This window comes from Leopardus geoffroyi, chromosome B3 (assembly GCF_018350155.1).
Source record: "Leopardus geoffroyi isolate Oge1 chromosome B3, O.geoffroyi_Oge1_pat1.0, whole genome shotgun sequence".
Taxonomy (NCBI): Eukaryota; Metazoa; Chordata; class Mammalia; order Carnivora; family Felidae; genus Leopardus; species Leopardus geoffroyi.
Genome location: NC_059337.1, coordinates 36,537,784 through 36,564,088, shown reverse-complemented (window position 1 = coordinate 36,564,088; position 26,305 = coordinate 36,537,784). Strand labels below are relative to the sequence as shown.

General features: G+C 51.7%; 1 protein-coding gene and 1 pseudogene across 1 annotated transcript in view; one reads left to right on the top strand and one right to left on the bottom strand.

Annotated features, from left to right (window-relative positions):
* The window catches only part of NOX5 (NADPH oxidase 5), a 71,364-nt gene extending 53,204 nt beyond the window's left edge, over window positions 1-18,160 (top strand). Inside the window, exons 18-19 of the transcript XR_006704574.1 lie at window positions 610-1,267; window positions 17,839-18,160. The gene's annotated coding sequence lies outside the window, so the exon portion shown is untranslated. The remainder of the gene's footprint in view (window positions 1-609; window positions 1,268-17,838) is intronic.
* LOC123583622 lies at window positions 30-24,413 on the bottom strand (annotated as a pseudogene).
* Window positions 24,414-26,305: the final 1,892 nt, after the last annotated feature.

Here is a 26,305-nt window from a genome sequence, read left to right as displayed (position 1 = left end):
ATGAGATCATGACCTGAGCCGAAGTCGGATGCTTAACCGACTGAGCCACCCAGGCGCCCTGCTTTCTTTTTCAAAGCTGATCTCCTCCATCTTTCGTAGAAACCGAGGATCTATCAAATGTATCAAAAAACGTTGAGTGTAGGCTCACAGGGGCTATATGCCGTGTAATTAATAAGTGCCGTTTGGGGGCTAAATCTGAGCTAGCAGGAAAAGGGCATTTCTCAAGCACTAATTCAGAAAGGTGTATTTTTCCTTTATTAGAAGAGGGATTTTGACCGCTTGTTGTAAGTCCTCATGAGAAAACACAGGCCCACAGTTTCCCGCAACCTCTGTGTCAGAGAGCGACTTCCTACAGTTCTGTTGGACCCTCTGTCCGTCTTGTGCACAGAGCTTACGCCATACCTCTCTTCTTTGGAGTCCAATTCGAGTTCTCCCAAACCTTTTATCAGTATCCGATGAACTGTGTCTTGGGAGAACAAGAAAGTTTTTTTCTTCCAGTCCACGGAACATGCCCAGAGTAGGAATCTCTTGTTGCGAGTCGTGTTTCTCCCGAGGGGCTGCTTTGTTGCCGAGGAGCTGAGTCACCTATCCTGATGTTTCTCTCTTTAGCAGACAAATAACTGTTGGAGTTCACGTCCACGTGTTCACTGTGGCTTCCTCCGTCATGACCGAAGAGATTCTGGCACCTGTGTTTGAAATTATCCCCCGTCGGCCCCGCTTAAACCGTTGATGATGAGATCTATCGGCGGGGGCGGGGCGGCCTCAATCAGGGGCACCTGTGACCCTAGAGGGGTCCAGACGGCGCAGGCGCGGTCGAGAGGTCGCTGAGAGTCCGCCGGCTCCCTGGCTGATGTGGTCCAGTCCCCTCCAATGGAAGGCAGTCTAGCTTCCCCCGGACTGCCCGTCCCCAGCCAGCTCCCCGTCCCCCCTCCGCCAGCCCCCACTGGAATGGAAAAATACCTCCTACTGACCACGTGTGACCTTTGAACTTAGGTTTAACAGGCATTGCTGCGTCTGCTTTGCTCCCTCTTGAATAACTCCTTCTGGGGGAAACCAGCCACCATGTTGTGAGAGTGCCCAGTGGAGAGGCCCACATGGGGAGAAACGAAGGCTCGCCGCCATCAACTGAGACTCACTTGCCAGCCCTGTGAGCGAGGGGACCCTCCAGCCCCTGCCCCCCACAACCCAGTGACTGCAGCCTCGTGAAAAATGCGGAGGCAGACGCCACCTGTCCGCGCGGCTCCCAGATCAATTCCTGGCCAAAACCGTGAGTGATAATAAATACGTATTATGGTTTTAAGCCACCGAGTTTTGGGGTGATGTGCTAGGCAGCGACAGATAACTGATCATAATAGCCGTCACTTCCTTGTTTGTGATACCAAAACAAACCTTTGAAACCCCAGAACTGTCCATAAGGAGAGGTTAACCTGCAGAAATCTGCAGGTTGGAACATGCAGCTGTTAGGACGAGGCAGGGCTCCGTGTAGACCTGTGTGTTCTGTGATTGACGGTTCCCCCAAACACATCACACGCAAATAGCAAGTTGCAGAACACTTATGGTATGGCCTCGATTACATCAAAGCATCGCAAAAGTTATACGTAGGTACATGTACACGTAGGCATATAGGTAAGAAGGCCGTATTTGGATATACTGGGCAGACGTGTGTATTCACATATGTGGAAATGCAGGAACTTCCCCCAGCTACGGGGATGAGATGTGCATACCAAACTCTGGCAGTGATTCCACCTGGGAGGAGGAAAGGGGGATTGTGGGGGAGGTGGAGCCACGGCAGGGTGCTGACGCTTTGCTTTGTAATCTCAATCATGTATGGTCTCAACGTCTTACCTGAAAATGCATTGTGTATCCCCTGTGTGATAGAACAAGGAAAATCATGAAAAGAGAAAGAGGCAGGCAGACAGGACATGGAAGGAAGCGGAGGAGAGGGAGAGGCATTTCACAACTCACTGAGTCTTCACTACAGGCACCTGACCTGAGAACAGGAAGGAAGCCTCTCTGTGGCCTTGCCCTTGCTGGGCGCCGTCCCGCAGTGGTGCTCAGGGTGGTCTGTTGAGGAGAAGGAGGATGGTAATTACCTGATTTGATCCCTCCTTGTCCCTGGACCCCGTGCTCCCCTTGTGGGGTTTGAGGTACAGAGGGGGTGCAGGGGTGGGGTGGGGTGTCTACACCCAAAGGGCAGGGTGCAGGCCACGCAGAGTGGCTGAGCGACATTAGGGGAGAAGGTGGAAAGGGGTGCGGTGGTGAGCCTGGAGCAGGGTGGGGTGTGGGGCGTTCTCAGTCCCCAGGGCGTGCTGCACTGCTTGCCCTGCGGGGACAGCAGCTGCCCCAGAGTCCCCAGGCTCAGGAAGTCCACAAAGATTCTGCATAAAGGCCTGGGGAAGACTCAGTTGGGCCCTTCCTTGGGCACAAACCAGAGACTGGAGGAGGGGGCACAGAGAGGCTTGAGCCGGTTTGCAACCCTACAAGGTGCAAGGGAGGGAGCTGGCCTCCAGTTCTGGGATCTAGCCTCTTGGCCGCCGTGCTTGTCCCCACCCTGCTTAGGCCTCTGCAAGAGAAGGGGACATGGAGGGGGCTCTGGACCTGGCGTGGGACAGGGGACTGCAGACCTGAGGCATCTGCGGATGTCAGACACGCGCCAAGTACGGAGTTCCTCCTCCGCCTTCCTCCCTGCAGGCTGGGCCCCCATCTCAGCAGCCTCACTGAACCAACTTCCCCGGGCACCTGAGATGAAACGAAGAGAACGCTGGGCTATGGTTTACTACTCCCTCCCCTGCGTAAACCCTTCAAAAGCTCCAGTTAGCCTTAAGGAGCTCACAATCAGAGCTTTCTCCATCACAGGACTTACTGCCCTGTAGGGTAATGTTGGGGTCTTCACGTTTGTGTCCCCTCCCCCTGACCCCCCACCAATTCATGTTTTGGAGCCCTAACCATGTGGCTATAATCGGAATTAAGAAGTTAATTAACATTAAGTGAGGCCATAGGGTGGCCTCCGATCCAATAGGACTAGCGTCCTTATAAGAAGAGACACCAGGGGCACCTGGGTGGCTCAGTCAGTTAAGCATCCAACTCTTGATTTCAGCTCAGGTCAGGATCGCATGGTGGTGGGATCGAGCCCCGCATCGGGCTCTGTGCTGAGTGTGGAGCCTGCTTGGGATTTTCTCTCTCCCTATCTCTGTCCCTCCCCTGCTCCCTCACTCTCTCTCAAAATAAATCTATAAGCAAAACATGAAAAATAAAGAAGAGACACCAGACGGCTTTTTTCTTTTACGTGTACCAAGGAAAGGCCATATGAGAACACGGCGAGAAGGTGGCCATTTTGTGCTCAAATAAATACATCAATATTTGAAATTAGCCTTTTGTGCATATAGAACAGATAGTACCCAATAAAAATGCAGAGTTCGTTCTGGCCTATGCAATTAATTAATCATTCCTTCACATTATTCAGCTTGTCAACATTTATTGAGCTCCTCCTATGTGCCAGACAGGTAACGCTCAATACAAGTTAGCCTCCTTCATGCTAAAATGAACTTGGTATCCACCTACCTTTGCTGGAACCCTAAAGGAAACCAATTATCCTGCCCTTTCCCCAGGTGTCTGATTGAACTCGGCGCGTCCATCATAGCCATAGAAATATCACTAACAGGCAATGCCAGCAGGATTAGATCTGCAAAGTGTTTAAAGTTTAGCAAGAAAGCTTTCTGCAAATGTCAACACTACTGTTTGTTCCCTGCAAACCAGCATTCTAATCAGCACGGCTGCCGTTTCCAGCTCATTGAGCAATGACATAAAACAGTCCGGACACAATCAGTTCTCTAGAAGAAAAACACTGGAAGGCAGAGGGAGGTAATAACAATCAGAACTGCCTACTATGTGCAAGGTTTGGTACTTGCTGCTTAAGTCCCGGCACTCCTCATTCTGTTTTTTTTTTTTTTTTTTTTTTTTTAACATTTTATTTATTTTTGAGAGAAAGAGAGAGAGAGCACAAGCAAAGGAGGTGCAGAGAAAGAGGGGGACAGAGGATCTGAAGTAGACTCCGGCTGACACCAGCGAGCCTGATATGGGGCTCAAACTCACGAACCGTAAGATCAGGACCCGAGCCAAAAGTCAGACGCTCAACCGACTGAGCCACGCAGACGCCCCCGCACCCCTGATACTCTCAATAATACCGACAGATGGAGTAACTGAGGCTCACAGATGTCACCCAGCTCCAGCCAAGGCCAGTTGGGGAGCTTTCCTGCAAGTTCATGTCAGGGTGGGAGTGATTTCAGAGGCGAGTCGTAAGAAAAGAGAATAGCTAGGCTCCTCTCACCTGGATGTCCTGGGACCCCAATCTTTCCCCTCTTCAATCCCCCTCAGAGGCCAGGTGTAGGGATATAATAATTTTGGAAATTTTGATCTGAAAAGGAAAACATTTTGTTTTCTTTCTTTTTTTTAAGAGGGAGTTGTTAGGGTGTTTATATATTGGGTTCTTGGCATAGCACCCAGTAGACTTGATGGGATTTCAAAATGGAGTCACTAATGGAAATTCTACACCGGGGACTTTCCAAAGAAATTGCTAATGGAAGCAACCTGTGCTCGGGGACTGGCCTGTCCTCCAGGCAGTCACAGCTGTGCACAGAAGGCATTAGGGCCTGACTGAAATGTTATGGTAGGGGTCACCTCCCAGACTTGGCTTTGTACAGGAAGCATAGCCAAGGAGGAGCCGAACCAAAAGTATAAAAGCAGATGCGAAGGCACAGTACTCCAGCTGGCCATCAGTCTGTCCCTGGGTGTAGATCTGAAGACATTTAGCCTTGGACACAGGCGGGCAGGTGGGTGTAAGAGCCTAATCGTGACTCCTGGGCAGGAGTGGATAGCCTGGGAGGAGCGAGCTCCTAATTCCGATCTCCAAACATCCCTGAGACTGCAACAGCCCTCCATTCTCAACCCCTGCGGTTCACTAGCATTACCTGGTGAGCTTTTAAATAAATACGAAAGCTCAGGGCTCCCCCAGATGGATTAAATCACAATCTTTAGGGGAGGGACCCAGGTGTGGTACACATGAAAGCGTTTCATGTGATTCTATCATGAACTTGCAGCCTAAGTTCAAAACCTCTAATACAGCCCAGGCAGCCAGTGATCACAAGAATCAACTGAAACATTCTTTCAAATAATTTCGCCAAGTCTCTCCCCTGGAGATCTCCAGTCAGTGTATTATCATCATTATAACCACCACTTCTGACATGTCATATTTTTACTTGTGTGTATGTTCCTGTTTCATACCCATCACTAGATTGTAAGCTCTGCAGGGAGGAGACTTGGTCTTATTTTGTTGGGGTGTTTTCAGTATGGAACCAAGGGCAGACAGATCATCATGGGGGCTCCATGGATGCTCCGTGGACATTTCTTGAATGAGTGAACATGTTCTTTTGCATTTTGTCACTTCTACCTTGTGACCCAAGTCAAGGATGAGGTGGAGATGCTGCAATAGAAATATATATATATTTTTTTCACCTTTATTTCACTTTCCTTTATAGATCAAAAGTCCTGCTGTTAGAAACATAAAGATGTATTTGATATGGAACTTGATTTCATTCTATAATCAAGTTTGGGTTATTTGGAGATCTGAAAGACCTAGAGAAAACCAGTCATATTCAGGAAAAAAAAAATACTTTCAGAAGTTTCCAAGAGAAAATCCCCTAACCCCACCCGATTTTTTTTTTTCCTGAAAATTTCTGCTTCCTTGTGGAATTTATTTACCATGTAACTACTGTTAGCCGTGGGACGAGACAGTTACAGTTCAGAGTGATAACATGTGCCTTCTGTTGTAGGATGTGCCATTCATTTAGGGCCCACCAACAAGCTTGCTTCGGATAAAACTAGGACACGCTGTGGATTGTAAGACCCGTTCTAATTTCAGACGTACAAATGTAGAGAGGGAAACGTGCATTTTAGAATTAGTAAAATACGCGAAGTGGTGAGAGGTACATTCAGATCCAAAGGGCTAGCCCCGTGGAGGGTTCTGGAGTGTGGCTGGGCGCAGAGAGCTGGGGGCTGAGCGGGGAGGCTGGAGAGGGCCGCAAGGGTCAGGTCGTGACCACCTGCGTAGGTGGGCGACTTTAGTCTCAGGTTACACATGTAGCACCGACCCCCATCCCACCTCAACACTGCCCTGTTGTGCAATAAATTCTATGGTCGCCCTATGGCTAAGCCATCTGGAGATGGATGTACACTCTTTATCCTAACGGCAAGGAGAGCCATTCAGAGGTTTTCAGGGAGTGGAGTAAATAACACGATCAGATTGGTAAATGTGCATGCGTTATGTGTGCTGGGGCTTTTGGGATTTGCCAGATGAGAATATTTCTTGAAGAGCTACTATGTTCATGCAAGTCAACGTTCTTAAAAGGCAGAAAAGTGGAAATTCTCCCTTCCATCCCTGCCCTCTTCCCACCCCCCCACCCCCTCCCTAGAGGCAAACCATCTGATCAATTTCTTGTGTGCTCTTTCAGAAGTAGTTCACGCACATACAAACAGCTCTTTTTTTCGTCCTTCATACCTACTGTCTCCCAGCCGATCCATTTCTGTAATTTGTACTCCTCTGGCTATTTTTCACTGCGTTTTTAACAGAATTTATGGTCCCTTTTACTCCTTCAGATTTTAGACTTTATTTTAAGAATGAAGTTTGGATGGCTGTCTTTTTTTCTGAGCACTCCGGCTCGGGATCCATTTCCTCCTACTGTTTCATGACCTCTTCCGGGATCTCTAAGGTCTGTGTTTTTCTTCACGGAGGCGATTGCTTCCCTACGTTCTCTTCATTTTGCGGTTAGCGTTTTCATCTGCTCTGTGGCAACATTTTTTGGTGTATCTTCTTTGCCTGCTGTTTGTTTCTCCCCCCACCCCTCCTTTTTTTCTTGTCATTGTTTTGTATAGATTACTTGTCACTGAAGCAGGTGATTTTTTTTTTTTTCTCCTTTCCCATTGCGCCTCCTCTGTGACAGTGGATAAGGTTGTCTTCCAGGTGGGCTAAATTTTCCTTATGACCCGGGGGGCACTATAAGGGCACTTAGCCTTGAATTCTTTTCACTAATGGCGAGGCTCTTCCCAGCATGCAAAGTCGCTCCTCCCCTGTTGCCACAGAGACAAACCACTTCCTACAAGTATGGTTAGTCCCGGTCCAGCAGAACCCATGTCACCAGCACGTGCACCTGCTTCCAGCTGTTGCAAACGAGGGCTCTCTGCGTCGCTCGTCCAGGTGCGCCCCTTACCTTCTTTGCAAGCTGGCAGTTTGGTGTGCTCTCTCCGCTTCCTCCTACGAGCGCCTCTGCTGAAGATCCATCGTTTGGGGGTCACTCTTCCGCCTGTTTTGTGTCTTAGGTTCTACTTTTACTAAAAACGGAGTTAGTGCTTTGCTTTCAGTTCCTTTTTGGTTTTGGATTATTTCCAGTAACAGAAGGGGGCATTGTTACCTTTACACCATCTTGGAGACAGAAGTCCAACGATCACGTTGGCTGTGGCACGTGGGGAATAGACCCACGGCAGAAAGACTGGAGGTGGGTGGACCAGGGAGGAGATCATCTCGACATTGGGGAGCTGGTGTTGGAGAGGAAGAGAAGTGCAGTGTGGATGACTTTCACTGGCTGACTGCATGTTTGAGTGGGTGTGGGGGACCATTTCAGGGCTGGCTACCAGAAGCCGCTTGTGATGTAGCAGGGAGCTAGCTTCCTCTTCCGCGGCTTCCCGCCCAGTTCCAGGCCACATCTGGTCAGGCTGGGCCCTCTGGGAAGACCTTAGAGGAATCCTAATGGGGCAGTGAGCAGCCCATCACTTCCCTGGAAGGTCCCCTGCAGATATCTGGATGAAACTCGGGACTGCTAGACCCATCTGGGAAGACCTAAGGCAGTCAGAGTTCCTTGTCATACCCCCACATTTCTGTCCTATTAACCAAGTGTCCTGGATGACGAGACTTGAAAATAGGTTTGCAAAATTAAAAAAAAAAAAAAAAAAAAGGGCAAAAAATACTCCTGACATCCCAGGATTTGCTGCCAAGTCTTGGTGGCGGTGGATGTGACACACACTGGAGGTCCTACAGTCCACCCCCCTGCCTTCAGAAAGGCATTCTAGGGTATCTAAGCCGCACAAACTGAACAGAGAGCTTTGGCTTTCCCTAGGGTTCTGCGGGGGCGGATCTGATTTTTATTTTTAATCAGACTGTGATTAAGTCCTGGGCATTTTCTTTGGGTTTGTGTTTTGTTTTTTTTCTCCCCCCCCCCACCCCCCTCCCCCCACCAATGTTCAGTCAGCATTGAGAACTGAGGGCTACCTAGTCTCAGAGATGGTCAGAGCTTGAAATTAGGAATCTGCTGCTCCTACGCCTGTTCATTCCCATCCAGGAATACAGCTGTCTGCCTGTGTCCAAGATGAAATGTCACTGATTCTACTCCTGGGGGACGGTTGATGGCTGCTGCCACAATCACCCAGGTTGAGTACCTTTTGTGTCTGTTTGGTTTTGTTGTTGTTTTTTTAATGCTTTTACCTTGGCCCCTCCTAGGATATGATTCTTGACCCAGCTCACTCGGGTTACAGCAGGGCTGGCCTCAAGCTGTCTTGCACACAGCTCTGATATCCTGGAACAGCCTTTCCAACTTAACGTAAGCTGTTCCCTATTAGTGATTTCTCTGGAAAGTCTCCAGCAATTCCCAAGCTAGTTATTAGGGCTCTTAAGGATTTACTTTAGCAAGAATGATCCTGGGATGTTGACTTTCTGCCCCTAAAAAGCCCAGGCTCTGTTCTACGATGGAATGTTACACAATGGTTTTAAATGGTGCTTATGTAAGACAGGGTGTCTGGGGAATTTTTTTTAAATGGGGGGACAGTGTTTATCACATGGTGAAAAAAAGCAAAATACAAAATTGTGTATTTTCAAGTATGTTAAAAATATGTGTGTGATAGACCGAAAGGGTGACTTTTCGCCCCACCCATCCCCCCCACCCCACACCCACCCCAATTTCCTTTCCGAGCAATTAAAGCAATATGCTTTTTTGTCAAGTTAATGAAGGATATCTTGTCATCTAACCTTGACGGAGAGGAGGTAAATGGTCTCTCGAGCTAATCAGGTCAGGCGGTTTGCTCACAGGAAATAGCGTTACGAGTATAGTAATAGGAAGAATATTAATTTCTTACGTGTGTCAAATATTACTTGTATGGTTGTGGGTATTTTTGTTCCTGGAAGAATTAGTCTTGAGCTCGTGAGACATGTTGTATTATAGGTACATTGTTGGGTGAAGCGGCTATGATTTGGAGGAAGGACCCTCCACCCGCCCCCCTCTGTCCCTGCACTTCAGAGAACAGGGCTCCTCCCTCATCCCCTGCACCCCCCTGCAGAGGCCCCCTTGTCCAGACAGGAGCAGCTGTGGCAGCAGTGGAGACGAGCCGTGGTCATTCAGAGCCAGGAGCCCGGAGCGTGGGAGGTACAGGAGTGGATTTAAGAGTCTCTGGTTTGTTTCAGGGAGAGAGGTTGTTCCAGAAGGGGATGAGCTGGATTTCTGAGCAGGAAGAGGTGTGGCATCAGAGGGGCAACAGGAAAGAGAGGAGAGAGAAAGACATCCAAGCAGGAGGGCTCCTGGGCTGGGGGGGGGGGGGGCGGGGCTGGCGCGGAATGTCACGAGATACCTACACCACCTTCCCACCCCCTCCAAATAGGACTCCCATTCTGTAAGACTTGGAGACGGTCTTCTGCTGTCATCCAGTACAGAACTGAAATGTTCCTTAAGGTCCCAGGACTGCTGCCGAGAAAGGTTGCTCAACCTTCTCCCTGGTGGCATGGGCCAAAGCAACATGGTGCATGGCCAGCAACCCCCTACTAGGGATACCTGGAGGTCCTAAGTGAATCTCCAGACGCCCCCTCCCCAGAAGACCCCAGAAAGAAGCCTCTCACAGGAGTTACAAATATATATGCGTAGAAAGACTAGAAAGACATAGGCTAAAAGGTCAACCGTGGTTCCTCCCGGATACCTAGGTTAGGGGTATCATAGTTTCCTGCTTTATGTTTTTCTGAGACTGTCAACTTTTTAATAATAAGAGGCATGTGCTATTTTTATAATCAGGAGGCACAAAAATTCCATGGCCACTTGCCCAGGGAGGTCTCAAATCTGGAGGTTTCAGAGAAAGAGGCAGATTTGCCGGGGTGGGGGTGTGGCAGTTGCGGATACGTGGGACTGGTAGCAACCCCGAGGGGCCATCCAGTCCACACACCCCCCCACCCCCGCCTCTGAGACGAAGTACCTGAACAAGACGCAATATCTGAACTCCTTCCCTACACCAGAAACCACCCCTTGCCCTCCTCACCCTTCCACCCCCAGCAGAACCCCGAAAGACGCTCAGCTTCATGCCAAGTGTCCCTGTTGCTCCTGTGGTGGCCCCAGCATTGTGCAGAACAGAAACCAGGGCACCGATAGCTAGATGGAAAATAGGGCAAGATCCTCCTGCAAGGGCTCTGCTCCGAGGTGGCCCTTAGAAAACCCAGGCACCCACGGGGAGAGAGAAGTCAAGCTGAGCCCCAGGTGAGCAGGAGGGAAGAGAGAAGGAGGCCCGCTGGGCTGCAGAGAAGCAACCGGCTCCCTTTCTTCCAGCCCCCTTCCTTTCTTTTCTCTCTGACAGCAGGTGGTACCACAACAGGCATATTGGGTACAAAACAACAAAAGCTGAAACTTCCAGGAGCTTAGAGGCTGGTCAGGGAGTAAGGTCCAGCTGGGAGAGTTAATTTCTTAGCCCAAGAGCTTGATTTCCAGAAGTTGTCCCTGTGCCAGATGGGAGGGGGGTTTGTTGGGGCGAGAAAGAAACAAACACGGTGATGTGCCAGCCCTTGAAGAATAAGGGCACCCCCCCTTTTTTTTTTTTTACACTTCTTTATTTATTTTTGAGAGACAGAGACAGAGCACAAGTGGGGGAGGGCAGAGAGAGAGACGGAGACACAGAATCTGAAGCAGGCTCCAGGCTCTGAGCTGTCAGCACAGAGCCCGATGCGGGGTTGGAACTCACAAACTGTGAGATCATGACGTGAGCCGAAGTCAGACCCTTAACCTACCGAGCCACCCAGGTGCCCCAGGCTTCCCCTTTTAGATGGGGTTGGAAGAAGAGGTCTGCACTGAGGCTTAGGTCACACTGCATGTAGAAAGTTCTAGAGTGCCAGAGATGGAGGAGGGGTGGCTATGCTTTGGAGCAATACTACCCAATACCAACCCTTCCTCCCACCCCTCCTCCGCCCGCCAAAAGATGTCCATGTCCTTATCCCTGGACATAGTCACAATTTACATGGCAAAGGGGTCTTTGCCAATGTGATTAAAGATTTTGAGATGGGGAGATTATCCTGGATTATCTGGATGGGCCCAGTGTAATCACAGGGATCCTTCTAAGAGGAATCAGGAGGCTCAAATAGAGAGGAAGGATGTGAGGATAGAAACAGCCAGGGAGGAGAGGACTCTATGATGCTGGCTTGGGGGGAGGGGCCAGAAATCAAGGGCGGGGGGGGCTAGAAGCTGGAAGAGGCAAAGAGATAGGTTCTCCCCCAGAGCCTCCGGGAGGAACGTAGCCCCGCGACCCACTTCAGACTGCCAACCTCAGACGGTAAATTCAACTGGTTTTAAGCCACCAGATTTGTGGTAATTTCTTACGGCAGCAGTAGAAAACAAATACAGCCCCTTCCTGCCCTCCTCCTGGTCCTTATGAAGCAATCATCTGAGCTACCTCTAGGAACAAGAAATGTGAACAGTGAAAAATGAGGACAACATATTTGTAACACATAAAGTTGACCGAAAACTGACTTCTGTAAGTTCTAAGAGTTTGATGGGGAAAAAGACCCCAAACCAGGTTTTTCAAACGAGCAGAGAAAATGACCACCATGTGCTCAGGAAAAGGAAGGTGGATGGTCTGGTGCTAAAGTGGGAAGATCCTCTCAGATGTGGTACGGAGTGAAAAAGAACAAGGTAAAGAAAGAACATCTCAGGGGTATCATGTGACCCTACTCCTGTCACAAACAAAATACAGTCCTACGCGTATGTGTTCCTTTTTGCTGAAGGCATCACAAGAAAATGTTAGCAAAGATTGCCTTTGGGGGGAGAGAGAGAGAAGGTAATAGTACTTAACTTTAAAAATGTTCCTGCTGTTTGAATTTCCTAAATTTATACTTAGGTTTTCCGCCCCCAGTTTTATGGAGATGTAATTGACAGGTAACATTATATAAGTTTTAGGCATACAACATGACGATCTGATACATGTGTATTTTGTGAAATGATACCACAATAAGTTTAGTGTCCACAAAGTCTAACCTGACCAGGGAGCTTAATGGCTCACTTTGGGTTTTCTTCTTGGAATCTCTCCATATTAAAAAGAAAAAGAGGGGTGCCTGCGTGGCTCAGTTGGTTAAGTATCCAACGCTTGGTTTCAGTTCAGGTTGTGATCTCGTGGTTTGTGGGATCGAGCCCCATGTTGGGCTCTGCTCTGATGGTGTGGAGCCTGCTTGGGATTCTCTGTCTCCCTCTCTCTGACCCTCTCCTGCTGCTCTCTCTTGCTCACTTTCTGTCTCTCAAAATAAATAAATAAATATTTTAAAAAAGCAAAAGAGGGGCGCCTGGGTGGCGCAGTCGGTTACGCATCCGACTTCAGCCAGGTCATGATCTCGCGGTCCGTGGGTTCGAGCCCCGCGTCAGGCTCTGGGCTGATGGCTCAGAGCCTGGAGCCTGTTTCCGATTCTGTGTCTCCCTCTCTCTCTGCCCCTCCCCCGTTCATGCTCTGTCTCTCTCTGTCCCAAAAATAAATAAACGTTGAAAAAAAAAAATTAAAAAAAAGCAAAAGAAAAAGCTTTAAGCAGCATAATAGAAGGCGAGCCTCATATGGAGAAATCAGGCAGAGAATCTATCATGGTACGCATGTATTATTTTCTTGCAAACATGAAACCTGGACTGTTCTGTAAAGTTTACTACTCAGGCTTCTCCTCGGGAGCCAGAGCCAAAGGCAGTTTGAACCCCCCACCCCCAACCCGTCCCCTGTGCTTCTGACATGTGTGATGCAGGTTACAGAGACCCTAAAATCTAACCATGGCCATGTAATCAGCCTGGTGATGAGGTCTATAGGAAAAACAGATTTGCACACAGGGCGCAGTATTGACACTCACCAACCCCTCAGCCTCTGACAATCGGGGGCCTTCTCTGGGCCTTTGTCTCTTCCTCTATAAAAAGGAGGAAGGTGAAGATGTTTGTTTTCAAGGTTACCATGAGGTTTAAATAAGATCATGCTCGGGAGGTGTCCGTGGAAACTGGCCCAGGCAGGAACACGACAAAACAGAGTCTTCTCCCTTTCCCTTTTGTTCCGAGCCTGCCGAGGGCAGAAGGAGGCCCCTGTTCAGCAGGAGAGAGGTAAGCGCGAGTCTTTGTCTAGAAAAGTACAGAGACCTCATAGAGAAAACCAAAGTCGCGGAGCCACACGTCTGTTTCCACATCCGTGTGTTTGCCACCAGCTTACCGTCTCTGCCAAGTCACAGGAGGTTAATAAAGTTGGTGAGCTTTTTACAGCCCAGCAGGCCCATTTTGCCTTCTCCTCGATACACGTTTTCATGTCACCGCAGGAGCTGAAATCCTAGGTGTCACTAACCCACATGCCCGGCACCCGTGACCGTGACCCGGGCGGGGGAAGAACAAGCACGCTTTGTTCCCAGAGCCCCTGGCCTCGAGAGGCTCGTTTTCTGATGAATTCAAACAAGAAACGGGGCGATTCAGCTTTTAACTGCTCCCATGGTCATCGGGCCTCACCGCACCGAGCCTGAGGGGATCCCAGGATCTGGAGACCCAGAGGACCTTCAGAGTCCTCTGCCCTACTGGCCGCCTCACAGGGCCTCACAGATGCTGACTCTTTTCCCCAGGAGGCAGTCCCTTTTTCTTTTCTCTCTCATCCATCCGTCCGTGTGTTCAATCCACGCGGTTCTGGGGAGATCTTTAAGCACCAGGCACCGTCCCGGGCTCTGCTCAGGCAGCAGTTACAATACAGACCCTGCCCTCGTGGCAAGGCCATTCTGGCGGCTGCAGGAGCGCTGAGGTGGTTGTGCAGAATAGGGGGTGTGGCCTTGGCTGAATCAGAAGCCATCGGTCACCCCGTGCTTCCCGAGCACCTAACATGAGCTGGGAAGTGGGGCTGGAAAGAGGTAGATGGATTCCCCAGAGATTTATAGTTGGGGCTTGGTTATATCTGGGGGAGGAAGGGTCAAGGCTGACCGGGTTTCAGAGCAGTTTTGGAGCGGGTGGTTTGGGGGGTGGGGGTGAGAATGAGTCAGGTTTTAGGGATGTTGGGTTTCAGGCCCCAGCAGGTCCAGCAGGCAGTTGGACTCGTGGTCTCATGGCACAGGGTGAGACCTGGACGGGCGGTGTGGATTCAGGAGCCAACAACTGGGTGGGTAGGGGACGTGGAAGAGGGAGAGAGAAGGCCCAAGACAGCACTGTGAGGACCCTCATACCTCAAGGATGGGAAATGAGAAGGATCCCCAGTTTCTAAGAGGAGTGGTCACAGAAGCTAAGGACATAGGGAGAACCAATGTCATGGTGGCCTGTGTCCATACGCTACTTCTGAGGGCAGTTTCCTTCAGGAAATCACCCTTCCTCTCCTGTCATTCTTTCATGTGTTTTGAGTGAGGAGGGTCCGTCCTTGGGCAATTGTGTCTCCCAGCCCCTACCACATGGCTCGGTTTAGGGAGGGCCATATAAGCTCTCAAGGCCAATGGAAAGCAAGGAGACATGGACTGAGTGAGGGGAGGAAAGGGCGGCTGTTCTTAGAGGAATACTTCTCCCAGAAGAGAGACCCCACACACATACCGCACCCATCCGGCCTTGGAAAGAGTAAAGTAAGGATGTGAATCAGGCACCAATGCAGCCATTCATAATTGTGAGGAGGAAGCCTGGGGTGGCTGGAGATTGTCTAAGGCCTGAGGAGGAAGTCTAACTTGCAGATAGCAGGACAGAGAGCAGCCAATTCTCCGATGACACTGTTTGAGCCACTAGATCAAGCTTCACCTGAAGCCAGCTACCTCTAGGCTTTTCAGTTATGCAAGTCAGTAACTTCCCTTAACTGCCCAACCCCATTTGAGCAAAGGTTTTGTTTGCTTTGCTGCTTGCAACCCAGAGTCCTAATTAATGCACAAGCTGAAGGGGAGGTCTCCTCGGGCCAGTGGGTAGAACATACGACAGGAGGAAAAGTGTCAGGATTTCGGAAAGTTTGACACTTCTGTGTCCCTGAATCATTGTCACCTGCAGAGCCACACTTGCAATCTCTTTACGGGTTTTTGTTGTTGTTGTTGTTGTTGTTGTTTCTCCTGTTGTATCACTTCCCTGACTGTACAGTTAACATTCTAAAGTTGCTTACTCACTTAGAAATGAGATGTTGCTGGAAAATAGGTTAGACTCCCTTTCTCCTTATGTTGCCTGTTCAGATGCCGAAGCGCCGTCCTCATAAACCAGGGTCAGCGGCAGGTAACAACACGCCCTGAGTCGCTCTCCACTCAGATCCATCTTCCACACTGCAGCGGAGTGGGCTCTCTGAAACGCACGTTCCTGCTGATAAAACGCTAGTACTTCCCATGGCCTGCAGGGAGAAATCGCAAACCCGCTGGCATGGTGCATGTGATCCCATACGTGCTCTAGATCCTGGGTCACTCTCCTGCGTCCCGTACCATCCCGAGCCCCGTGCTGTACCAGCTGTTGGTGATCCAACTATCTGAGCGTGCCATGCCCCTCCACGCCTCTGTTCCACTTCCCACTCTGCCTGGAGAGGTAATTAATAACAACAGCTAATGTTTATCGGGCACTTTCGTGCGCCAGGCGCTGTGCTAAGCGCTGCACGTGAATTGTCTCATTTAATCCTTACAAATCCCCCATGAATAGTGCCATCCCTCCTCCTCCCCCCCCCCCCCCCGGTGTTGCCCTGGTCAGTGCCCCAGCAGGTGGGGGAAGATGCTGGAAAGCAGATATGGATCCCGGCTGGAAGTCAACCACCGTAGTTAGACAAAAATATGATAGTTCAGAGGCCAGGAGTTTGAACATAAATTGGGGACATCTAGGTGAGGAACGGAGGAGGTGGCCACGAGGGTGGGAAACTCCACTTTAGCTGATGTTGAGGCTCCCCCTCAACTCAAGCAAGGGTCTCCGGGGCCTTACGGAATATGCACTGTTCAGGCTAGGTACTCCAGTCTCCATTCCACTCTGGATGCCACAGGTAATAGCTATGCCCAAATTTCCTAGACCCCGAAGACTAGAAGCTCCATGGTGTCCCTGCCAGGCATCTGTGTGTATGAGGGATTCTTTGCATCTTTGACAGTGTTGGAAGCCTGTGTGATGGGGCTGACCACTCCCCCTCTAAGGTCCCCCAGCACACCCTCCCCACCTCCCAAGCCTGACCCTTTTCTGGTTGGGAGACACTCCCAATTCTCTCCTCCAGCTGTTTCCCCCATCCCCACTCCCTCCAAGCCCCGCATCCCTCAGACAATGCAGCATAATTCCCCTGAAAACGTGTTTTCACAAAACAAAAGCCAGGAAGGGGAGGGATGTCTTCAGGGTGCTTGGCAACAGCAGCCTATGGCTGGCTCCCCCTGCAGCACAGAGGCCTCTGGGAACAGAACTCACAGACAGTGGGCCCCCTCCCATGCTGGGGGCACATCTGCTGCAGAAGGAGCCAAGGAAGCACACGTGAGCCCCTCCCCTCCCACCTCCGGTTGCGATTGCATAGTCATTTGATGAATGACCGTCTCCGGTGTTCGCCAGTTGACCATAAATAGGCTGCACGAGGGCAAGGTTTTGTGCCTCTTTTCTTCACTTTGGCCCTAGCACAGGCCTAGCACACAGTAGGGCTCAGTTAGTGTTCCGGAAGGGAGAGAGAGAGGGAAGAGAGAGAGAAAGGAGGGAGGGAGGGAGGCAGGAGAGCAGGTAACATACAGCCTGAGAGAGAGCCCTTGATTTCCGCTTTATCCCCTCCTCTTTTCCTGGAGCCCCGCCTACCGGCTTCCTATTCCCACACCTGGCAGGGAGAAGCGCGCTGCCTGCTGGGAACACGTTGGTAAACTGCTCTCTGCAGTGTGTGGGGTGGGGGCGACTAGATAGGGGGCCCCCTAATCAGAAGCTGTGCAGCTTCGCGGGAAGCACACAGACTTCAGAGTCCGGCAGAGCTGAGGACGAATTACAGCCTTGTGACCATGGGCAAATTATTTATTCTCATCTGCAAACTGGGGGTGCTTCTTTGTAGGACAGGAGCTGCTAGTAAGTAAATGTGCCTGGCGAATGGCAGGTGCTCAAGAAACGGTGCCATTGTCATTTACGTGCCATTTTGAGCTTCATTCATTCAACCCACCACACTAATGAGCACCCCCCAGGCCCTCACCTCACTGGGCTTCCTCTCAGAAAGCCCCACAGGCCCCTTACTTTCTGCTGGGCAAACACAGAGCACCCCCTGTGCTAAGGGGCCAGGGATCTGAGGATGAAGAGGATAGAATCCTGTACATTGAGGGGGGGGGTCACATCTCCCCTCAAGACATTCTGGTCCCCCGGTCTTTCCTTCTCCTTCTCCAATCCCCTTGGGCTCCAGTGTCCCCTGGACTCAGTCACTGTCTCTCTGGAAGAAGCCACTGCCAGGCATCCTGAGCCCGGGTGCTCCTGCTGTCCTTCCCCTGTCCTCTTGACAGTAGATGCTCACCACGAGTGCAGGCCCAGAAGGAGCGGGGAGGTCAAACTCTTCCCTCGGCTCCTCTCCCTGACTGTGAAAATTCCAGATCTTTGCTGCTGGCTCTTCTGTGACTCCTCTTTTATATCTCAGCTTCTCCCAGCTGGAAGAAGACCGGTAGGAGGAAGCAAAATGCAGCCTCACCGAGGACGCCTCCTTTCTAGAAGGGCTTCCCAGGCTCAGAGAGGGAAGAAAGAAGTTTGGTACCATTCAGGTATTGGTGATGCTGGGCCTCATCGCTGCCTCATCCTCCTCCTTCCCACCGGCCCATCCCCCCACCCCTCTCTTGGGGATATTTGAATTTCAAAAAGGAGCATGGGGATCTGACAGAGGACTTGTATACAGAATATATAAAGAACTCCTACAAATCAATAAGGAAAAAAAAAACAAACAGTGAATATATAAGCAAAAGACTTAGAGCAGCGGCTTCACACAGGAGGGTGTCCAGATAGCCAATACCCATGAAAAGATGCTCGGCTTCGTTGGCCATCACGGAAACTGAAATCAGAATTATACCACCATGGAAATTAAAAAGACAGGTCATGTCAAGTTTTGGTGAGGGTGCGGGGTAACTGGAGCCCTCATGAGCTACAGGTGAAAGAGTAAGGTGGCACAGCCCCTTTGGAAAACAGTTCAGAAATATCACTAAAGATGGACGTACTCAGACCGACCCCCAAAACCCTGAGCCTAATTTCTAAAACACCGAAAGTCCTGTACAATCGTGTTCGCAGTAGAGCTATTTGTAATAGTCGCGAACTGGAAAGGACCCAAACTCTGGGCGGTGAATAAATGAATACAATATGGTAATTTAGACACAGGAAATGTGTGTGGCAGTGACAATGAATGAACTTTAGCCACCTGCAGCACCATGAATCGCACAAACGTAACACTGAGTAAAAGACGACACCTGAGTGTGCACACCAGGTGACCACATTAGGTTAAGGGCCAAAGACCAGCAAACCTTAAATCTACCGATGGTGGGGGCGCCTGGGTGGCTCAGTCGGTTAAGCATCCGACTTCGGCTCAGGTCATGATCTCACGGTCCGTGAGTTCGAGCCCCGCATCAGGCTCTGTGCTGACTGCTCAGAGCCTGGAGCCTGTTTCAGATTCTGTGTCTTCCTCTCTCTCTGACCCTCCCCCATTCATGCTCTGTCTCTCTCTGTCTCAAAAAATAAATAAATGTTTAAAAAAAAAATCTACCGATGGTGTTAGAAGTCAGGACGGTGGTTACCCTCAGGACGGAGACAGGCACGAAGGGATTCGGGCGAGGGTGCTAAAATTCTGCTTCCTGATCTGGGCAACGGTGACGGGCCGGGTTCACTTTGCAAGGATTTGAGTTGTCCATAATTCAAAGAGCTTTGCACCTTTCTGTATGCATGTAGCACTTCAACAAAAAGGAAGGTTACTAGACAAAGAGGCGGGGTGGGAAAGAAGGTTGCAAGGGCACCGTTCAGGCTGAAGGCTCAGCCGCAGACTCAGATGGACGCGAGTGGTGATAACAGCGGGCCACTGGTTAGGGAGCCCCTGGGATCCGCAGCGGTGGGAGGGAGGGAAGGCAGGGGAGGCAGAGGCAGAGGTCACAGTGCAGTACGGGGCCACTGACAGCCTCAGCTGACCTCTCAGGGAAGTCCTGGAGCTAGATCAGCCCCTCAGAGTTGTCTTGACTTGGGCCACAACGGCCAAATCCTTACCTTCTGGCACCGGTCACTCCCTGAATGTGGGCTGCGGTGGGGGGAAGCGGGGGGAGCTGGCATACAGCCCCCTCTGCAGCTAGGGCCATCCTGCAGGAGTTGACCGCTGAAGGCCACCTGCCACAGCCCTTCCAGCAAGCCCCCCACCGAAGAGGCATGTGGGCCGCCACCAGAGGCAGCCTGCCACCTGAGTGGAAAAGATCTTTCGGCCTGGAAAGGTTTTTCTGAGACCCCTCAGCCCAGCACTGGTCATCTGGTTAAACTCTCCCCGGGGCACGCCTCACTCACAGACCTGCCTCGCATTGCAGCCCGCGGCCATCTCCGCCACACGGAACCAGAGGCACGGATGCACCATGGTGCTTTTGTAGTTTCCTTCCCACACCTCCGCAAAATGCTCCCCTCATCTGGATGCCCTCACCTCGGACTCACTCGGTGAAATCCGGCCGGCCTTTAAGACTCAGGAGGCACCTCTTCCAGGAAGCTCTCCCTGATCCTATACCTTTCCTAGGAAGGGTGGCCCTTCCTCTTCCGAGCCTCCTCCGAGCACCCTAGCCCCCATCTTTTGTAAAACTCTCATAGGGGCGCCTGGGTGGCTCAGTCAGTTAAGCATCCGACTTCAGCTCAGGTCACGACCTCACGGTCCATGAGTTCGAGCCCCGCGTTGGGCTCTGGGCTGATGGTTCAGAGCCTGGAGCCTGCTTCCGATTCTGTGTCTCCTTCTCTCTCTGCCCCTCCCCCGTTCATGCTCTGTCTCTCTCTGTCTCAAAAAAAAATAAAAACGTTAAAAAAAATTTTTTTTTAAAAATTAAAAAAAACCTCTCATTGCACTATTTGTTTATCTGACCATGTCTCTGACTGGTAAAGCCAATTTGATGGGGAGATGCCTTATTGATCCACTGCACAAATGGATGGCTGCCATTTGAGTTCCTCCAGGGAGCCTGGCACTGTGCTGTGCACTGGAGCCTGAATTCACATAATTCTAACGACCCTGCGAGGTGAGAGGGGAGCACCTGCCCGCCATCATGCCATCACACCATCACTAAGCATCAGAGTTAATACACACACATGGGAGTCGGCGCGAAGCCTCCAAGTCCTCCGGAAATGGTGGATAGGGAAGGAGGGCAGGGAAGGGAGGGAGGGAAAGGAAGAGGAGGGCAGGGAGAAGGAAAGAGAGAAGAGAGGAAGGGAGCGAGCTAAAGAGGAGGACAGGAAGGCAGGCAGGCAGGCAGGAGGGCTCCTCTGTTCAGCCCCTATGGGCAGCCCATTCCACCTGCTGGCTCGCTGCTGGCGGCTGGTGAAGGGACTTGCTGGGTTGGGGGGGCAGCTCTCTCCCCTCCCCAAGCCCTGCCCATCACTCGTTCCCAGAAGCCCCTCATCCTGGCCTGGGGGAAATGCAGTTGCAAATCACTGCCTGTCTGTGGAGGAAGGTCCCTGGGCCAGGGCTGAGCAGGGGCACGGTCAGTTCGCAGTTTTAATCCTGACGTGTGCCTCTTTTCTTTCCACCCCCAGTGCTCCCTTTGAAGAACTGCCTCAGGGTTCACGTTGCAGCATCAAACAGGGACAGAAGGTGCATCTCGCCTTAGCAGTGGGAGCGTCTACAGCTTAAGTCGCTGGAGGTGCGTGGCACACGGAGTGCTCCACTGAGTGAGTGCTCCACGGAGCCCAGAGCATGAGGGGCGGGGGCTTCGCCCTTGGACTGGGAGCAGCAGGTGGACACACAGACCATGAGACAGACACACAGATACGGTCGTGCGTGCAGATGTGCCTGAGAGCATCCGGAAGCTCACGGACACAGGTGCGTGCGAGCCCCAGCGTGCGTCCAGAGAGCAGCGTCACGTGCACGTACGCACATGCACGCATACACGTGACACGCACGTAAACAGACGCACACCGTCACACGCAGACGCACAGAGACACACCCAGAGGTTCCTGGCAAAGAACGTAATCTTGTCCTCAGCGTCTTGCCCCCGAGGGTCTACTGATTCCCTCCCCGAATGTCTCACCTAACTGTCCCTCTTCCCCACCTCCCACGGCCCTGGCTCCCTTTACCCCCCACTTGGACCCCTGGACGACAGCCACAGGGTCCCCACCTCTCTTCCGGCCCTAGACACAAGAGCAGGGGCTGTGTGGGTATCGGGCAGATCTGATGCCATCACTCCCCTGCTTAAAACCCGTCTGCCGCCTCCCCATTCCCCCCAGATGCAGTTCAAATCCTCTGGCCTCCCAGAAAAGGCCCTTTGCAATCTGGCTTCAGCTCGGGGCATGAGTTGGCACGGAGCCCCACGCACCTGGCGCTCCAGCCGAGGGACTCCTGCAGGAAGCCGCCCTGCACCACACTTGCGCCCATACCGCGCGCCGCGGGGAAGCTCCCTCCTCCCGGCTTCCGTCGTGGTTCCTTTCCTAAGCTACCACTCGGCCATCCCTCGAGGCCCAGTTCAGCCGCATCTCTCCACTTCACCCCGGTATTCAAGGCACGGCCGCCGTCCTGCCCCACCGCTTTCACAGGCGTTTGGTTGGCCCTCACCGGTGTCGCTGTCACCGGTGTGGACACCAGCCTCTCCCGCGGAGCTCCCAGCATGGCTGATACGAAGCCCAAAACGTACTGTGGGTGCGGGCCAGGGAATGAATTGGCCTGTATGGCCACACGAGGTGATCTCTCCCGGCTAGGTGATCCCTCGGGCATGCACGTGACTTCTCTGAGCTCTGCCTCCGCGCGGGTGAAGGGGCATCTTGCTGCAGTTACTGGTGGGGGCTGTCACCGGGATGCATGTAAAGAGCTGGGCTGAGTGGCTAACGCATGGTGGGAACTCCATCAATAATAGCCAAGCTTGCTGTTGCCAGCGTCTATTTTTATTTCCACTGAGGTCTTCCCACCACTGTTTTCTGATTCTCGTCCCCCTCACTGCCTACTCAGTTTAGTGCCGGGCTTCCAGGACTGACTCACTGATGGTTCGCTGTGGGATTGATCGACTACACGGCTCTCTGAAGGCTTGTTTGCCGTCCGAGGATTCTGAGCTGAGCACCGCGCCTTCTCCCTCCCAGCCTCCCCCGAGACTGGAAGGCGAGAGCCACAGAGAGTCCGGTCCCCCTCCCTTCTCCCCGAGCTCAACAGCTGCTCTGTTCCGAGTCCCGTGAACCGAGCCAAGTTGGGACCTGGGGGGACGGGAACAGCTGGGCCTTTTTGCCCCAAAGCGCAGAGTCATTGCCACCAGCCCCCCAGCAGCTGCGCACCCCCCCCCCCACTCCAGGATGCTGCACATGTGGCTGGGGTTCCCATAGCAACCTCTGTGGGGACCTGCGGCCTCCACCACTTCACTCCTCCTCCTCCTGGACTTGTGTGAGAGGTCGGGGCGAAGACGAGGGGAGAGGGCCGTCGGGCACTTTCACAGGCAAACACCTCCAGTCCGGCGATGAACGCGCTGTTACTATCATTTTACTGGCAAGGAAACCGAGGCCCAAAGGCATCGGCTTCTAGCCCCAGTTCGCCCACCAGCCAACAAGAGCACTGATCTGCAGCCACATCCGTTTGCACTGATGCGGCCAGCGGCAGTCAACACCGGTCAGGGGCTCTGGCCACGAGCAACTGAAACTGACCAGCCCCCACTACGGTGAACAAGGAAGCGTGGACGGAAGGACGGTGGTGCAGCTCCAGAAAGAAACAAGTGAGACACATGACTGATAAGGACAGGAACAGGGCGGCTTTGAGGACCCGGGGTGGGGCAGGAACGAATGGACAGTCATTTCATCGGAATGAATAAACTGTTTTGAAATCTTCCTGTCTCTCCGCGTAGGACTCGGGTTCAGGCCTGGGGCCAGTGCCACCTGTTGGCCGGGAGAGGGCAGACGCTGTGATCGACAGTCCTACCAAGCCCGTATCTCATGGGGTCGGGAGTGGTCTCCAAATTAAACTCGGGATGCGGCTTCCAGAAGAAAGGGGAACGAATGCCAGGCAGGCCAAAGCCCAAGTTCCCCTGACCATCCCGTGGTGATGGGCACACAGGGTGGGAGACTTCCTACGGGGAATGAAGAAGGGGATAGAAGATGCATAGAGGGGGCGCTTCTGAGAAAAGCTAGGGCCAGCAGCAGTGAGGAGACGGGCACCCAGAAGAAAGAAGGTGTAAGCTGACCTGTCTGCTTTCATGGGAACAAAATGCACCTATGTCCACCCTGTTAACTGATCATCCTTCAGCACCCCAACACACACACCTTCCTTTTCTCATTAGCTTCTTACCCAATATTTAATTCCCAGGATCGTGGACAACTGTCTAGCATCAGCCTTGGTTGACAGAAAAAGTCCGGTCACCTTCTAATATTCTATATAATTTACTTATTATAGTCATTGTTTATGGCCTGCCTCTCCTGTCCTTTCTAGAATATAAGCTCCAGGAGGGCAGGGATTCTCTCCTGTTTGTTCACTGCTGTATCCCTCATGCCTGAGGGAGTGCCTGGCACATAGTAGATGCTCAATAAATGTTTGTTCAATGAGTGAGGAAGTACCAAGCACTCCGATAGGCATTTGGGATACAACAGTGAACTAAAGGAAGGCCCTGACCTCATGGAGCTATAGTCTAGTGAGACCCAAACCACAGCAAAAATAGATAGCAAAAGAACAGAATGAAAATACTGAAAATTGTAATATATGCTTTAAAGGAAACAAGTATTTTTAAAAAGAGGAATAAGGAAGCGGGAAATGAAGATATGGCAGTCATAGGACAGAAGTCCTCTCTTCAGCAACATCTATTTAAAGGGAGAGCTAAAGGATAGGAAGGGGCTGACCACGAGAGGTGTGAAGGCAATTCTTCCCAGAAGTGTAAAGAGCATGTGCGAAGGCCCTGAGGCTGGGAAAGAACTCAGTGTGTTTGGGAAATGGAATGACGAGACCAGTGTGGCTAGAGTTTAGTAGCCAAGGGCCAGAGGATACAGGTTGAGAATGGAGAGCGTGCCAGGCACCAGGCCCCCGGGGGCCTCGTCAGCCATGGTGCTTGGATTGCATCGCGGGAAAGGTGGGAAGCTGTTAAGGCATTTTTCGCATGAGTGCTTGACCCTGTTTATGATTCAAGCTGATCACTCTGTTCTGGCTGCCAGGTGGAGAATACACTAAATCAGGGCACGGTGGACCAGTCACTAGGCACTTGTGGCAGTCCAGATTGAGCACAGGTGGTCCAAGGCAGGGGACAGTGGGCCACTCTCAGGTCACCTCTCAGTTAAATCAGCTTGGATGATATCACCCTCTGGGGGCCGTAAAGGTACCCCCCAGCCCCAGTCTGCTACTCCCAGTCCATGGGTGATGGATGGACCCACTGATGATCTGGCTGGGCCCTGTGCCTAAGTGACGGGTGACAGATGGGGTTGGAACAGAATGCTCTGAGCCATGTGGCCAATGCACTGCTCTGAGGAGGACTTGGGAGCCAGGAGTTAATTTAAAGAAAGGAGTGGGGGAGCTCAAGATCGCTTCCTCCACTGCTCAATTAGCGGAGAGGGCTGTAGGGAGCTGGAGTTTTAAAGATCCCCTTAATCATCTTCTGTCTGCCTGGCAGTGTGCAGGAGTGTGGCAGGGATAATTGCACCTACCCATTAACAAATGCAATTAAGGCTCTGGGGCCTCCAGCACCCCCTTCTCCAATTAAACAGCAGATGAGGGGCCCATGGGGGTGGCCTTTGAGATGAATCACTTGAAGCTGAAAACTTGGAGGCTGGAAGTCTGGACAGAGAGGCGATTACAGTCGATAAAATCGTGATGGGAAAGGAGAGACTCTTATCTACTCCCAGCCTGCTCCAGCTTGAGGCCCTCCGGGCATTTGGATGGCCATTCTTTAGGGCAAATTAGAATTTCTGCTTTACACAGAGGACAGCCAATATTTGGAACCCACCAACTAGCGCCTCAAGCCAGCCGCTTCCTCTCTGCCAAGCACACACTCACAGAGTGTCTAGATGCAAGAGAATTCCTAGGTAATTCTAGATGCAAGAGAATTCCTAGGTAATTCATGCTGTGAGAAACTAGGCTGTCTAGTGTATGGGGAGGGAGGGGGTGGGGGGTGGGGCATGCTCCTAGCCTGTGAAGAGGGGGGGGTGTGGAGGGAAGGGAACTTCCTTGGGCAGCTCCAGTAGGCCAAGCTGTGCTCCCTCCTTCCCTGTGGGCCATGCTCTTTCTTTCTTTTTCTTTTTTAAAATATTTATTTAATTATTTTGAGAGCGGGGGAGGGGCAGCGAGAAAGGGAGAGAGAGAGAGAATCCCAAGCAGGCCCCAGACTTGGGGATCGATCTCACGAACGGCACAATCATGACCTGAGCCAAAATCAAGAGTTGGACGGTTAACCCACTGGGCCACCCAGGTGGCCCAGGCCATCTCCTTTCTTTCTTTTTAAATTATTTTTAACTTTTTTTTCAAACATTTATTCATTTTTGAGAGACATAGAGCGTGTGGGGGGGAGGGGCAGAGAGAGAGGGAGACACAGGATCTGAAGCAGGCTCCAGGCTCCGAACTGTCAGCACAGAGCCTGCCGCGGGGCTCAAACACATGAACCACGAGATCGTGACCTGAGCCGAAGTCGCAGGTTTAACCGACTGAGCCACCCAGGCGCTCCTCCTTTCTTTTAATCCAAATCCCAACAGCTTCAGAGGAGGGACATGAGCTCTGTTACAGATGATGGAACAGAAGCTTGGGGAATTCAAATGCTTTGTCTAAGATCACAGACCTAGCTGGGGTAGAGCCGGGATTTGAACCCTGGCCTGTCTGACATCCAGCTCTTCCCTCGCCTCTTTGAGATCACGGCTGCCAAGATCTTGCCCTTGTGCGCCATGGGGATGGGCTCCGGCAGACATTTCAAATGCTATTCCCAACTCTCTCCCACCTCCTCCCTGCCCCTGGC